The sequence below is a fragment of the Macaca nemestrina genome, chromosome 5, assembly GCF_043159975.1.
Source record: "Macaca nemestrina isolate mMacNem1 chromosome 5, mMacNem.hap1, whole genome shotgun sequence".
In the NCBI taxonomy this organism is placed as follows: domain Eukaryota; kingdom Metazoa; phylum Chordata; class Mammalia; order Primates; family Cercopithecidae; genus Macaca; species Macaca nemestrina.
In genome coordinates this window covers 170434683-170449918 of record NC_092129.1, presented here as the reverse complement: position 1 = coordinate 170449918, position 15236 = coordinate 170434683, and the positions used below count along the sequence as shown (strand labels likewise).

Genomic DNA, 15236 nt, shown 5'->3' with positions numbered 1-15236 from the left:
AGACTTTAATGGAATTAAGCTAGAAATCAATAAAAGAAAGATAGCTGGAAAATCCCCAAATATCTGGAGATTAAACAACACATTTTAAAATAACATACCAGTCAAAGAAGTCTGAAGAGAAATTTTAAAATATTTTGAATTAAATGAAAACAACGTATCAAAATTTGTGGGATGCAGTGAAAGCAATGCCTATAGAGAAATGTATAGCACTGAATGTAATAGTGATCTAAAATCAATGATTTACCTTTCCACCTTAGGAAACTGGAGCAATAAATATAAACCAAGAGAAAGAGGAAGAAATGAGAAATAGAGGAGACAGCAGTGAAATTTAAAAGAATAAAATAAAATAAAAAATCAACAAAATTAAAAGCCATTTCTTTGAAAAGATCAGTAAAATTGATAAACCTCTAGCCAGGATAACCAAGAGAAAAAACACAAATTATTAATACCAAAATCAAAGACATAAGAAACTATCATTATCAGTAATAATATCAATACTGATCCCACAGACATTAAAAAAGTATTAAAGAAACATTTATAACTAACTTTATTCCCACAAATTTGACTATTTGGATGAAATGGATTTCAAGGCAATTCCTTGAAAGATATAACTTATCAAAACTCACACAAGGAGAAATTGAAAATCCGAATATGCCTCTATAGATTAAAAAAATTACATCAATAATTAATAACCTTTACAGAAATGAGAAAGAAGAGGAAGAACTCTGGTAACCAGATTGAATTGTAGTGTCAAAATAAACTCCATCCACTGAAAGAGCCTAGAAGCAATGATACCCAGTAGTAGCAAGCACACCCATAATAAATCTATTAAATAAAATTCAAGAATATTTGTTGCATGTTTGTCCTCAGAATATATCCAATCAGGGTGTATGATACATTGTGTTCAAAAGTTATCTGCATTCATTCTTTTTTTTTAATTGTGGTTACTGTTTGTAAAAGCTAAATAAACATATATACTCAGAAAAAAATAATAGTAACAATAAATAACCTTCCCAAAAAAACCAAACACTGGACCCAGATGGCTTCAGGGTAATTCCAACTAAACACGTAAGGTAGAAATGACACAACTGTCTCCAATCTTTTCCAGAAATTACACTCAGAGGGTACAATTCCTAAGTCATTCTGAGTCTAGCATTACCCTAATGCCAAAACCAAATAAAGACATTACAAGAAGGGAAAACTACAGGCAAATATCTCTCATGAACACAGATGCAAATATCCTCAATAAAGTATTAGCAAATCAAATCCAGCAATGTACAAAAAGAACTATATCTCCTTGAAGTCTGGGTATTAAAATAAATACATCAAATTAAAAATTTTTTTAAAAGAACTATACACCAAGATTAAGTGGGATTTACCCCAGATATGCAAAGCTGGCTCAACATTCAAAGAAAACAATGTAATCAATCACATCAAGAAGCTAAAGAAGAAAAATCACATGATCAGACCAACAGATGCAGAAAATGTATCTGACAAAATCCAACACTATTCTTGATAAAAACCCTCAGCAAACTAGGAATAGAGGGGCAGCTTCCTCAACTTCATAAAGAACATCTACAAAAAACCTACAGCTAGTCTCATACTTAATGGCTAGAAACCAGACACTTTCTCTTTAAGACCAGAAAAAAGGCAAAGATGTTTCCTTTTACAGCTCATATTCAACATCATAGGGGAAGTCCTAGCTAATGCAATGAGACAAGAAAAGGAAATAAAAGGTATATAGATTGAGAAAGAAAAAATAAACCTACTTTTGTAGCTTAAAAGATTGTTTATGTAGACAGTATCAAAGAATGGAGAAAAAAGCCTCTTGGGGAAAAAAAGCAACCATAGCAAGGTGGCAGAATACAAGGTTAATATGCAGAAGTCGATTTCCTATGCACCAGCAATGAACTGGAATTTTAAACACACAATATCACTTATATTAGCACCAACAAAAAAGGAAATACTTAGGCATAAATCTAACAAATGTGAACAAAATTGATTCCATGAGAACTATAAAACTGCTGAAATAATCAAAGAAAATCTAAATGAATAGAAAAATAGCCTATGTTCATGGACAAGAAGACTCAGTACTGTTAAGATGTCACTTCTTTCCAACTTGATTCACAGATCTGGCATAATTCCACTCAAAATCCCCGCAAGTTATTTTATGAATATTAAGAAACTGATTCTAAAGTTTCGATAGAAAGGCAAAGATCCAGAATAGAAAACACAATGCTAAAGAACAGTTAGAGAATTTTACTTCAAGTCTACTCAACCTCAAGACCTACTGTAAAGCTACAGTATCAAGAGAGCATGGTATTGGCAAAAGTGTGCATACAGATCAATGAAACAGAACAGAGTACAAAAATAGACCTACAAAATTACTGATCTTGTAGTTGTCAACTGATCTTTGACAAAACAGCAAAAGCAGTACAACAGGGAAAATGTATCTAGATTTTACGCCTTTCAGAAAAAATCCACTCAAAATGGACCACAGACCCAAAAGTAAAATACAAAACTATAAACATAGGAAAACATAGGAGAAATACAAACACAGAAAATTTAGGTGACCTTTGGTTCAGCAATGACTTTTTACATACAAAACCAAAAGCAAGGACTATGAAAAGAAAGAAAGAGCAAATAGGGCTCATTATAATTAAAAACTACTGCTCTGTGAAAGACACTATTAAGAGAACAAAAAGATAAGCCACACACTGGGAGAAAAGTATTTGCAAAACAAATATCTGATAAACGACCTTTGTATATTCAAAATATAAAAAGAATTCTTAAAACTCAACAAGAAAAACAACCAATTAAAAACTGGGCAAAAGCTCTGGATAGACATTTCACCAAAGATGATCTACAAATGACAAATACACATATGAAAAGATGCTTAGCATATATTACTGGGGAAATGCAAATTAAAACAATAATGAGATACCCCTACACACCTATTATAATGGCTAAAATTCAAACAACTGACATACCAATTGCTGGTGAGGATGGATGTGGTGTAATAGGAATTTCATTCATTGTTGGTGGGAATGCAAAATGGTATAGCCACTTTGGAAGATGGTTTGCCAGTTTCTTACAAAGGTAAACACAGTCTTACCATATGATTCAGCAATCACACTCCTAGACATTTACTCAAACAAGCTGGAAATTTACGACCACACAAAAACTTGCACACAAATGTCTGTGGCAACTTATTCATAAATAACAAAATCTGGAAGGAACCAAGAAGTCCCTCAACAGGTGACTGGATTATCAAACTATGGTACATCCATACAATGGAGTATTATTTAGTGACAAAAAGTGATGAACCATTAGGCCATGAAAAAACACATATGGGTCTTAGACGTACACTGCTAAGTGAAAGAAGCCAGTCTGAAAAGACCGTGTACTGTATGATTCCAAAATATGACACTCTTTAAAGGAAAAGCAAAACTATGGAGACAGCAAAAAGATCAGTGGGTGTCATCAGTCTGCAGGTAGGGGGAGAGGAGAGAAGGGAAAAGGGTGAATAAATAGAGCACAGGGGATTTTCAGTCAGTCAAACTGTTCTATGTGACAATTTGGATATGTGACATTATGCATTTGCCAAAACTCACAGAAATGTACAACAAAAGAGTGAACCCTTATATAATCTAATAGACTTTTGTTAATAATAGTGTAACAATATTGGTTCACCAACTGTAACAAATGTACCACACTAATGCAAGATGTTCTTAAGAGAAACTGTGTGTGGAAGATGGGCACATATGGGAGGGAACTATCTTACTGTTTTCTTTCTCTGTAAACCTAAAACTAAAAACCAAAGCTTGTTAATTAGGGGAATAAAAACAAAATGAACAAATATAAAGGGAAAACAAGTTAGGAGAAATATTCCAACATATATAACAAAAAAATATATCTTTAATATACAGTATGCTTAAAAATATTAAGAAAATAAGTTCTCACAAAAACCTGTGAAAGTTTACAGCAGTTACATTCATAATTACATAAACTGCAAAAAACCCAAAGTCTTCTGCTGGGAAGAGATGAATAAACTTACACCCTGACAAGTGGAATACTACTCAGTAATAAAAAGTAATGAACTATTGGTACAAGCATCAATATGGATTAATCTAACAGGTATTATGCTAACTGAAAGAAGTCAGTCTCGAAAGGTTACATCCTGGCTGGGCACAGTGGCTCACGCCTGTAATCCCAGCATTTCAGGAGGCCAAGGTGGGAGGATCACTTAAAGGCAGGAGTTTGAGACCAGCCTGGCTAACATGGTGAAACTCCGTCTCCACTAAATATACAAAAATTAGCTGGGCATGGTGGTGCATGCCAGTAATCCCAACTACCTTGGAAGCTGTGGCAGGAGAATCGCTTGAACCCGAGAGGCGGAGGTTGCAGTGAGCCAAAATCACACCACACCGCACTCCAGCCTGGGCAACAGAGCGAGACTTATCCCCTCTCCCCACCAAAAAAAGGTTACATACTCAATGATTCCATTTACATGCCATTTTGGAAAAAGAAACTCTATAGAAAAAGAGAGTCATTCAGTGGCTGTCAGGAGTTAAAAGTAGAGGGAGGATTAATGAAGGGGCATAAAAGGGAAGTTTGGAGAGCGATGGAATTGTTCTGTATCTCAATTGTGGTAGTGGTTACAGGACCCTATGCATTTGTCAAAACTCACAAAACTGTACAAACGAAAAAAAAAGTTAACTTTACTGCATGTTAATTAAAAATAAAGTTTTTAAAAAGTAAATATTCCAATAAAACATGAGTAATAATTGAACAGGCGCTTCAGGAAAACACACACAGGCACATGAAAAGAAACATAAAAAATATTAGATCTCACTAGTCCTCAAAGAAAGTATCCTTAAAATGGCAAATCCTTTTTACCTAATATATTCTAAAGAAAATAATCATTGACATATCCACAGGTAGACACAAGAATGTTCAATAAACATTCTTTTCATTCTAAATGAAACTGAGACTAACCTTTATGTGCAACAAAAAAGGACAGGTAATAAATCACTATATATGCATACATTAAAAGTACGTGGTACTTTTGCCTCCATCTTAAAATAGTCCCACCCAGGCCCTGTCCACTATACAAACTCAATGGCTCAATGGAGGAAGACATGGCCCTGCAACTGAGAAGCCCTCAAACTCTGGCCAGGTCCTGCTAGAATCCTCAAAGTCTTAAAATCAAAACAAGCCTATGAGGTCATTATAAATCCTGCTATAAAAATAGTTTTTAATAAAACAAAAAGATATAACACAATAATGGGCTAGAAAGCATGTTATAAAACAGCTTGTACAGTGCTAATTTTTATTGAAAATGTAAAGTAACAATGTTTTCCAAAAAGGTAGATAATGACCCTTTTGAGTGAAATAATTCCATTTTTAGCAGTTTCAAAAAGATTGGTAAGCTAAAGACATTTTTGTCCTGTAGGATTGGAGTTAGTTGACCAGTGCCTTATTTGAAACTCAAAAGCATTTTTATAAATGTAATTTCTTTACTCAAGTGTTTATTAATTTCAGAAGAAAATTCTAATTATACTAAATCATTAATCTAATGGGTCTAATGGTATCTATCAAATTCCCTGCTTGATGTTTAAAATTTCAAATTCTGAATAGTTTATTCACATATATAAGTTACTGACATGGTAAGAGGGATCTTTTTTTTTTTTAATCTTACAAGACCTAAAAATTACTTAATACCTTTGAAATAAAATGCTTTTATTTCTGACAAATGTCATTATGAATATAATAAGACTTAAGAGCACCAAAAGTTAATTACTACAGCAAGATGCACTAGCATATGTATATGTATCTATCTCTATTAAGAAACTCAGGGCACTTGTCTATAACTCACAAGTTACCAATCTTAAATATTTAAACTTATGAACACATACCTATTTTTTTCTCATGTAAAAGAACAAACTTTAACATCTATCTTTCAACCATCAAAAGTGAAATAATATTAAAAGTGATACATACCAACTGGTGATGCACATAGTAGTGCTATAAAATTAAACCAAAAACATTCCATCAACAATTGCAGGCCAGGTATGGTGGCTCAAGACTATAATCCCAGCACTTTAGGAGACTGAGGTGGGCGGATCACGTGAGCCCAGTAGCTCGAAAACTAGCCTGGATTGGACAACGTGGCAAAACCCCATCTCTATAAAAAATATAAAAAATTAGCCAGGCATAGTGGTACACGCCTGTAGTGCCAGCTACTCAAGAAGCTGAGGTGAGAGGATCATCTAAGCCCAGGAGTTCAAGGCTGCAGTGAACACTGACCACGTCACTGCACTCCAGCCTGGGCAACAGAGACGTTATCTCAAAAAACAAACAAAAAACAATTACAGATGCTCCTGTGAAAATATTTCAATCAGGTTACATACCTGATATGTATTTCAGGGTTTAAAAAAGGCAATTACTATCTAAAAGAAATGAGAACTCATAAAAAATAATAAAGAACCAAAAAGAAAGCAATTGTTGAGAAAGTTATGGTTCTCAAAGATTATTAACACAGAAATTATTTGACAGGGTAAACAGAACTTCAGATGGCCATTGTATTTAAATCATGTTTTTTATTTACTATATTATGTTTTGGCTTCTTAAAAAGCTTGCTGACCAGGGCTAGCACTTTCTTACAGATAAGAGAGCTCACAGGAGCATGTCTTCCATATACAAACCAACCAATCCTGAGTCTACAGCCAAACCCACCTCCTTATCTAACGCTCACATACGAAGCCAGTATTTCCTGCCCTAAATCATTCCAGAGTCAGGTATCAGGCAATTAGAGACACCTCTACAGCTCAAAGCTTGCAGGAATCATCCAAACTCATCAATCCTTAACTATTTACTCTGCCCTCCCTTGCCTTTCCCAGGAAATACCAATAAAGACTCTGGCCGACTTTTCCGTGGCTCCTGTCTTCTGCTTCCTGACTAAAACCTGGTGCTTCCTCTGTGTGGCATGCAGTGACCCTCCCTGAGACCTGTGAGTATAATAAAATTCTTCCTTCTAAGCCTTATTCGCGCATCCCCCTGCAGCTGCACAGACTTTACCACACCGTATCCAACACCTACATTCTTAGAATAGCCGCTATTAATATACAAAAGAAATTTAAGTATATGCATGCTCAAAATACTGCAAAGTGAAATATTAATCACCAGATGATTATCTGCACCAATGGAACTGAGGTAAGAAACTTTAAAGTAACAGAAGTCCTTTTTCAAGATTACTATTTCAACCTAGAACATTTCGCTTTATCATCCGTGATTTAAAAAATTTGTTCCAATTCTAATTCTATGCTGACAGTAAAGCTGCTACTTATCTCTCTCTCTACACTGCACCTTCTCCACCACATTCTTCCCAAAGCATAAAGAATCATGGATAACAGAAATTATTTCTTGCCTTCGGAAAGTTCACAATAATATACAGCAAGCTGCATCTTTCTTCAGCTGCATCTTTCTCCCATTACCTCTCAAAGAGCTATAAAAATATAAATATACAATACCTTAAATTAAGGCCTGGCTACATTTACTAAGATGGACTTCAAGGACCTATTCATTTATCCTGCCTTTTAATAACTACGACAATAAGGCTCTATAAACAAGAAAAGCCTATTAGTTTGAGAGTTCCTCTGACAATTCTTTGTCAAATAATTCCATCTGTAGTTAACTCCTATGACAACAACAAAACACAAAATAACTTGGTTTCCTGATTTGCTAAACTGTTACAGTGTTAAATGTAAAGGAAAATAATCTATCATACGCATAAAACAACAAATTCTACTTTTTACCCAATAGACATGAAATTGTTTATGTTTCTAATAAACTGACATTTTTGGTTAATAAAATTATTTATATTGTAATCCATATTTAAAATCTTGTTTTTCAACATATCCCTATAAGATTAATAAACAATAAAAAGTAGCAACTTTAAATCACACAAATAAGTTCAGAAGAAAGTGATTTACATTTCAATTTTATAAGCATTACAGGTTCTACTTGTACCAAATGAGGTGTACCTATAAAACTATGGAGACTGAGATGCATTTTACTGTTTAGTTTTTCAACAATATTTCTTTTCACAAGTGCTATAACTTAACATTTACACTGGATGTTCGAGACTTTTTCATAGGAAGTCTCCAATTTTTAATATAAATTGATCAAAAAAGTGTTCTTATTAACATAAGAATTAGAAGAAAAAAAAAAGAAAATTATTTCAGAAATAAAGACAAGCCAAATGGAACACAAAATAACAGACCCCACAAGAAAAGAGGAAAGAGAATGGAGGAAATTTTCAAAATAACAAAGTTAGTCAAGTGTTACAGCCCTTTTTAGATTTTCTCTAGCAGGCTTTCCAGTTTTTATCAAAAAACCCTTCAAAAAAATAAAATAATAAAAGAAGTTAGTCAAATAGATCCAACATACATTCATAATTAGAGTCCCTAAAAAACAAACCCATGTAATAGAACAGAACAAATATTGAAAACCATCACACAAAATAACTTTTCTGAAATAAAATACTTGAACCTACTACTTAAGGCCATAGCAAGATCAACACCAAGACATATTCAAGTAACGGCTCTTCAAAGAAAAAGAAACATCTTTCAGGTATCCAGGCAAATGACCAAATTTCTTGGAAGAATAAAATGGCAGAAGACTTTGAAAATACCCACGGAGCTCATTAAAAAAACATAGCTGGGTGCAGTGGCTCATGCATGTAATCCCAGCACTTTGGGAAGCTGAGGTGGGAAGATCATCACTTGAGCCCGAGAGTTCAAGACCAGCCTGAGCAACACAATGGGACCCTGTCCCAGCAAAAAATAAAAATAAAAAATAAAGTTAGCTGAGCATAGTGGTGTGCACCTGCAGTCCCAGCTACTCAGGAGGCTGAGGCAGGAGGATCGCTTGGCCCCAGGAGGTTGAGGCTGCAGTGAGCCATGATTGTGCCACAACCCTCCAACCTGGGCAACTAAGTGAGAGTCTGTCTTGGAAAAAAAAAAAAAAAAGAAAGAAAGAAAGAAAGAAAACATGTGCCAGGGATTTTACATCCAACCAAAGCTTCAAATATAATGAGTATAATGGTCACATACAAATAGTCTGAACCGAAAGGACTTAAAAGAATATTGTTCCCATGAGCTCACTTGTAGAATGTGAGCTTCAAACAACCAAAAAATCCTAAAAGTATCTTTGGGTTAAGGTCTGGTGAAGAGTATTGAATATAATTTAAAATTAACACTACCTGATCAGAATAAAGATAACAGCATAGTATATGCAAATGTTATATGCTCATAAAACATAGATATAAAACAATTCACAAAGAAGAGAATTTACAGAAAAAGTAATCACCTATTGATACACTCAACTACCTGGATGAGTATCACATGCATCATGCTAAGTAAATACAAAATAGCCATTCTCAAAAGGTTACATTTATATAACATTCTGGCTTCAAAAGGCAAAGCTATAGGGACAGAAGACAGATCAATGGTTGTGAGAAGTTAGGGGTGGGAGAAGGGTTTCAGATAAAGGGGCAACAAGAGAAAGTTTGGGGAGGTGAGAGAACTGTTCTTTATCTTGATTGTGGTGGTTGTTATGTAATTCTAGTTGTGGTGGTTGTTAGGTAATTCTATTTGTCAAAACTCACAACTGTATACTGAAAAACATGTATTTTACTGCATGTTAATCAATAATAAATTTTAAATGCAAAAAACCCAGAGACACTGGGGAAAGGGAAGAAAAGGTACAGAAGAGTTTATTAGCTAATTTCATTATTGCTCACAATACAAGAGTACCTTAAAAGGAGTGGACTATAGGTAGTAGTATAAATGTACCTCTCTCAATGTAAAAATATATTAAACCTCTCAAAGAGAGCAAAGAAAATAGGTAAAATAAAAATATTCAAAAGCAACAAAAATGTTGTTTCCTTTCACTCCCATCCCCATTTAACCACTTCCTCTACCTACAGTCAACTAGTGTCATCAGCTACTTGTGATACCTCTTCAAAGTTTTCGATGGCATATTTGCTTATATTTTCAAAAGGAAATAATAAAAGGATAAACCAAGAACTAATGAAAATGGTTACCTGGGGTGGGGGGGGAGAGAAGGATGATGTGAACCTTCTGTTTAGTGCCTTAATTCCTTTTTTTTTTTTTTGAGAGTCACGCTGTCACCCAGGCCAGAATGCGTGGAACAATCTTGGCTCACTGCAACCTCCATCTCCCAGGTTCAAGTGGTTCTCCTGCCTCAGCCTCCTGAGTAGTAAGTAGCTGGGATTACGGGCACGTGCCACCACACCTGGTTAATTTTTGTATTTTTAGTAGAGATGGGGTTTCACCATGTTGGCCAGGCTGGTCTCGAACTCCTGACCTCAGGTGATCCTCCCACCTCAGCCTCCCAAAGTGCTGGGATTACAGGTGTGAGCCACCGTGCCTGGGCCAAGTGCCTTCTTTTTTTTTTTTTTTTTTTTTTTTTGAGATGGAGTCTCGCTCTGTCGCCCAGGCTGAAGTGCAGTGGCCGGATCTCAGCTCACTGCAAGCTCCGCCTCCCGGGTCACGCCATTCTACTGCCTCAGCCTCCCGAGTAGCTGGGACTACAGGCGCCCGCCACCGCGCCCAGCTAGTTTTTTATTTTTGTATTTTTAGTAGAGACGGGGTTTCACCGTGTTAGCCAGGATGGTCTCGATCTCCTGACCTCGTGATCCACCCATCTCGGCCTCCCAAAGTGCTGGGATTACAGGCTTGAGCCACCGCGCCCAGCCGCCAAGTGCCTTCTTAAACAGTCTTACTTTGGAACAATGTAAATGTTTTACATAGTTAAAACAAAAATTTAAAAATCAGTCCCTATGAATGGAAGATAATTTTAAATAAGTGAAACTAGCATATATCAAGTTGGTGGCAGAAATACAGAAAAAAGAATTACTTCAAGTGACTTTAAAACATAGTATTTTGAATATCCATCCCTAATGGGATATATTTTAAAAACCAAAGCACAATAAATAAATAAATGCAAAAAATCATACAGTATTTAATGTTCTTGTTAATACTGATTTTTTTTTTTTTTAAATTGACAGAGTTTTCCTCTTGTTGCCCAGGTTGGAGTGTAATGGCGCGATCTCGGCTCACTGCAACCTCCACCTCCTGGGTTCAAGCAATTCTCCAGCCTCAGCCTCCCGAGTCACTGGGATTACAGGCACCCGCTACTGGGCCCAGCTAATTTTTGTTACTTTTAGTAGAGACAGGGTTTCACCATGTTGGCCAGGCTGGTCTTAAATTCCTGACCTCAGGTGATCCACCCGCCTTGGTCTCCCAAATTACTGGTATTTTAATTTGAAAATGTATCAAAATATCCTAGGCTAAGGCAAATAAATATGTTAATATCACTAGAATCAAAGATTCTCAGAGTAAGAAAAAAGAAAGAAGTATAAAATGAAAGATTTTAAAACTGATTTGAAAACTCTGCAACTCACTTTGAAATGCATTTTAAAAAGGTGGGGTGTGGATGAACAGATCTGCAACAAAGTAAATACAGCAAAATCCTAATTCTAAAATCTAGGTGGTGTGTACAAGGGTATTCACTGTATTAACTCTTCTATATGTCTGCAAATGTTGGGAAGGAAAACTCCTTAGATTCTGTATTATACAAATCACGAAGAAGCACTGGCATGAATCTCAACTCTTAACCAATCTGTTTTTCCATCTGACAACAATTAGTTCTCAACGACCATTTTTAAAACATTTCAACTACTCCTCCAAAAACACTATCCAGACTACCAAATCATCCACAACGCCAAAAAGTCTAGGACCAACAGATCATTTCTCCTTATCCTGGAATGTTAATCAACCTAAGTGATTCCAGCAATAGGCAAAGAGCAAGAACTCAATATATCTGAGATAAACATAAATAGAATGGTTATAAACTGTTTTCCTGCTTGACTTTCAAGTAATATATTCATCAGGACAAAACTATACAATCTTAAAGTTATATGACATGGGTGTCTTTAAGACATTAAAATGAAATTTTCTCCCTGAATTTTTAATTAAATTTACATTGAAGTGAAAGTAAAAGTACTGGTACCCATGAGAATATTTTTTTTAACCTCTCATGTGACTCGAATACATCTTAAACCAATTTTTCTTTCTTAGACTAATGTTGAAAGCAGTCTGAATAGAGGAAAAAAGCTGGAGAGAATATACTCCAAAATGTCAACTGCCATTAATCTGGGTGGTAGTATTGCATATCCTTTTAAAAATATACATGCTTTTTTCTATTTCACAGGATTTGTCTGTTTGATTTTCCCTTTTGCATTAAGAATGCATTACCTTGTAACTGGAAAAAAAAATTCTTGGAGGAGAAAAAAAAGTACCTACACTTGTTAAGTATAAAATAACTGACAGAGTAAGAGGTAAGGGTGATTTGGGATTTAAACCGCACTAAAGATAACCAACTCAAGAATAATTTGAGAAACATGATGGTTATATATCTTTAGGTCACTTTTCCCATGTTTCACACCTTCTTAAATAACCAATTTTCCCTTCCACCAAAAATGCGGCTCCTACCATTCCTGATGGTTTCAAAATGTAGGTAAAGAACATATCCAAAATCCAAGACTCATATTCTGTTCATTCCATAAATATTGAATATCTGTACTCTGTACTACGCACAGTAAGCACTAGAGGTTTACAAAAGAAAAGATGTTATTATCCCTACCCACCTCTACTCAGTTAACATATTTATGCAGCACCTATTTTGCGTCTGGCATTGTTCGACGCACCATGGATATAGCAGTAAACAAAACAGACCAAAAAAGCCTCTCTGATAAAGCTTTGCTCCTCTTCATTTAAGTTGTCTTTCATTGTTATGCCCTACACTTAGCCAATGCAGCAAATCCACCTCAGAAATCCCTCCGCATCTCCTTAAAACTCACTAAAAACACCAATATATAAATCTCTCATTCTGAGTATTATCAGCTCCATGCTGATTTCATTTTTTCCTTACCCAGCCTGAACTAAAATGGTCCATTTAGATATTCCCTCACCAGTAACCTCAATTACTACGATTGTTCTTCCAACTTACCTAACCTATAGTTTCCCATTTTGCATCAATCATACAATTCAACTTTCCTCTCTAACCAGCTGAGTATATAGTGAAAAATTTTAAGTATATAAACCGCTGTCTCAAATTCGTGGTTTTCAATCTCATAGTTCCTCAATACTTCCACTTCTCTGATCAATGAACATTTACTAAATATCTCTGTGTATAAAGCTGTGGCAAAGACAAAAGTCTGTGCCCTCCCTACAGGGGATCCTCTAACAGGCAGGACAGATCTTAAATAATTAATTATGAATGTGATTAAATGCTATGAAGGGGAAGTACAAGGTGCCGTGAAAGGGCATTAACAGAGGAGCCTAATCTCGTTTGGAAGTGAAATGGTTGTCAAGACAGGCTTCCAGAAGTAGTGATAAGTGCCAACAAATAAATTCCATATAGCATCCCACATTCCTAATTTATACTTAAATCCCCGTATCCCATCTGCTGGACAAAGAAACTTGCCTCATTCGCCTCCTCAGTCTTCTCCTGGACTCACTAGTGATTCCTTCTCCTCAGCATATACATACAACAAAGTCTCTCCCACCCAAACATAAATTGGAATAATTTTTCTGGAGAGTAATTTGGCCATGCGTATCGTAAGCCTTAAAAATGTGCATATCCCTTCTTGTGATCCACAATTCAACTTCAAGAAATCTTTCCTAAGGAAATAAAGACAAGTTTCATGCAAAAAAGATTATTTAGGATAGTGAAAGAATTAAAACAATCTAAATAACTGGCAACAGGAGAAGAGCTATGGATGTGCCTTAATAAACTTATAACAGACTATGCCACAGCTAAAAATAAAAAGATATTCAGAGCTTTTAATCTCATAGAAAAATGCTTATAATTATGTAAGAAATACACTGTAACTGTTACACAGAAATAAATCAATAATAATCCTCTACAAAAAAATTTAAAAATAGGCCAGGCATGGTGACACATCTCTGTAGTCCTAGCTACTTGAGTGGCTGAGGCAGGAGGATCACTTGAACCCAACAGTTTGAGGTTAAAGTGAGCTATGATTGTGCCACTGCACTACAGCCTGGGCAACAGAGTAATACCCTGTCTCCCAAAAAATATTAAATAAATGATAAACATAGGATGTAAAAACCTGTATAAAGAGGATAACTAGGCCGGGCGCGGTGGCTCACGCCTGTAATCCCAACACTTTGGGAGGCCGAGGTGGGCGGATCACGTGGTCAAGAGATAGAGACCATCCTGGCCAACATGGTGCGACCTTGTGTCTACTGAAAATACAAAAATTAGCTGGGTGTGGTGGCGTGAGCCTGTAGTACCAGCTACTGGGGTGGGGTGGGGGGGCGCGGTGGGCTGAGGTGGCAGAATCACTTGAACCTGGGAGGCAGAGATTGCAGTGAACTGAAATTGCACCACTGCACTCCAGCCTGGCAACAGAGCAAGACCGTCTCAAAAAAAAAAAAAAAAAAAGGAGTACAACTAAGCTTAAAACATAAGTGTATATACAAAATTTGGAAAGAAATGAGCAGAAGTATTGATAGCAATTAATCATACAAAATTATGGTTTAGTTTTCCCCCTTACATTTTTCTGTACCTTTTTTTTTTCTTGAATTTCCAAAATTTCTTTTCCCCTCCCCTCCCCAAAATAGTGTCTCACTCTGTAGCCTAGGCTAGAGTGTAGTGGCAGAAACACAGTTCACTGCAGCCTTGACCTCCTGGGCTCAGGCGATCTTCCTGGCTCAGCCTCTCATATAGCTGGGACCACAGGCGCATACTACTACACCTAGCTAATTTTATTATTTTTATTATTTACTTATTTATTCAGTTAGTTAGTTAGTTAGTTGAGATGGAGTCTGGCTCTGTTGCCCAAGCTGGAGTGCAGCAGTGCGATCTTGGCTCACTGCTGCCTCTGCCTCCCAGGTTCCAGGGATTCTCCTGCCTCAGCCTCCCGAGTAGCTGCGATTACAGGAATGTGCCACCACGCCCAGCTATTTTTTTGTACTTGGTAAAGACAGGGTTTCACCATGTTGGCCAGGCTGGTCTCGAACTCCTGACCTCAGGTGATCCACCCACCTTGGCCTCCCAAAGTGCTGGAATTACAGGCGTGAGCCACCATGCCCAGTCTAATAAACAGGGTCTCGCTTTGT

At 36.2% G+C, this 15236-nt stretch overlaps 1 protein-coding gene, 1 long non-coding RNA gene and 1 other non-coding gene across 3 annotated transcripts in view; 2 read left to right on the top strand and 1 right to left on the bottom strand.

The window, feature by feature from the left end:
* LOC105482450 (RAN binding protein 9) overlaps nucleotides 1-15236 on the bottom strand; it is a 96160-nt gene that overhangs the window by 55608 nt on the left and 25316 nt on the right. The gene's annotated exons all lie outside the window — the stretch shown is intronic.
* LOC139363504 (uncharacterized) lies at nucleotides 6753-11135 on the top strand. Its single transcript, XR_011624025.1, has 3 exons — nucleotides 6753-7012; nucleotides 10183-10249; nucleotides 11117-11135. It is a non-coding gene; the product is annotated as an uncharacterized lncRNA (long non-coding RNA).
* On the top strand, nucleotides 8341-8403 carry LOC112426820 (U7 small nuclear RNA). Its single transcript, XR_003018224.1, has one exon. It is a non-coding gene; the product is annotated as a U7 small nuclear RNA (small nuclear RNA).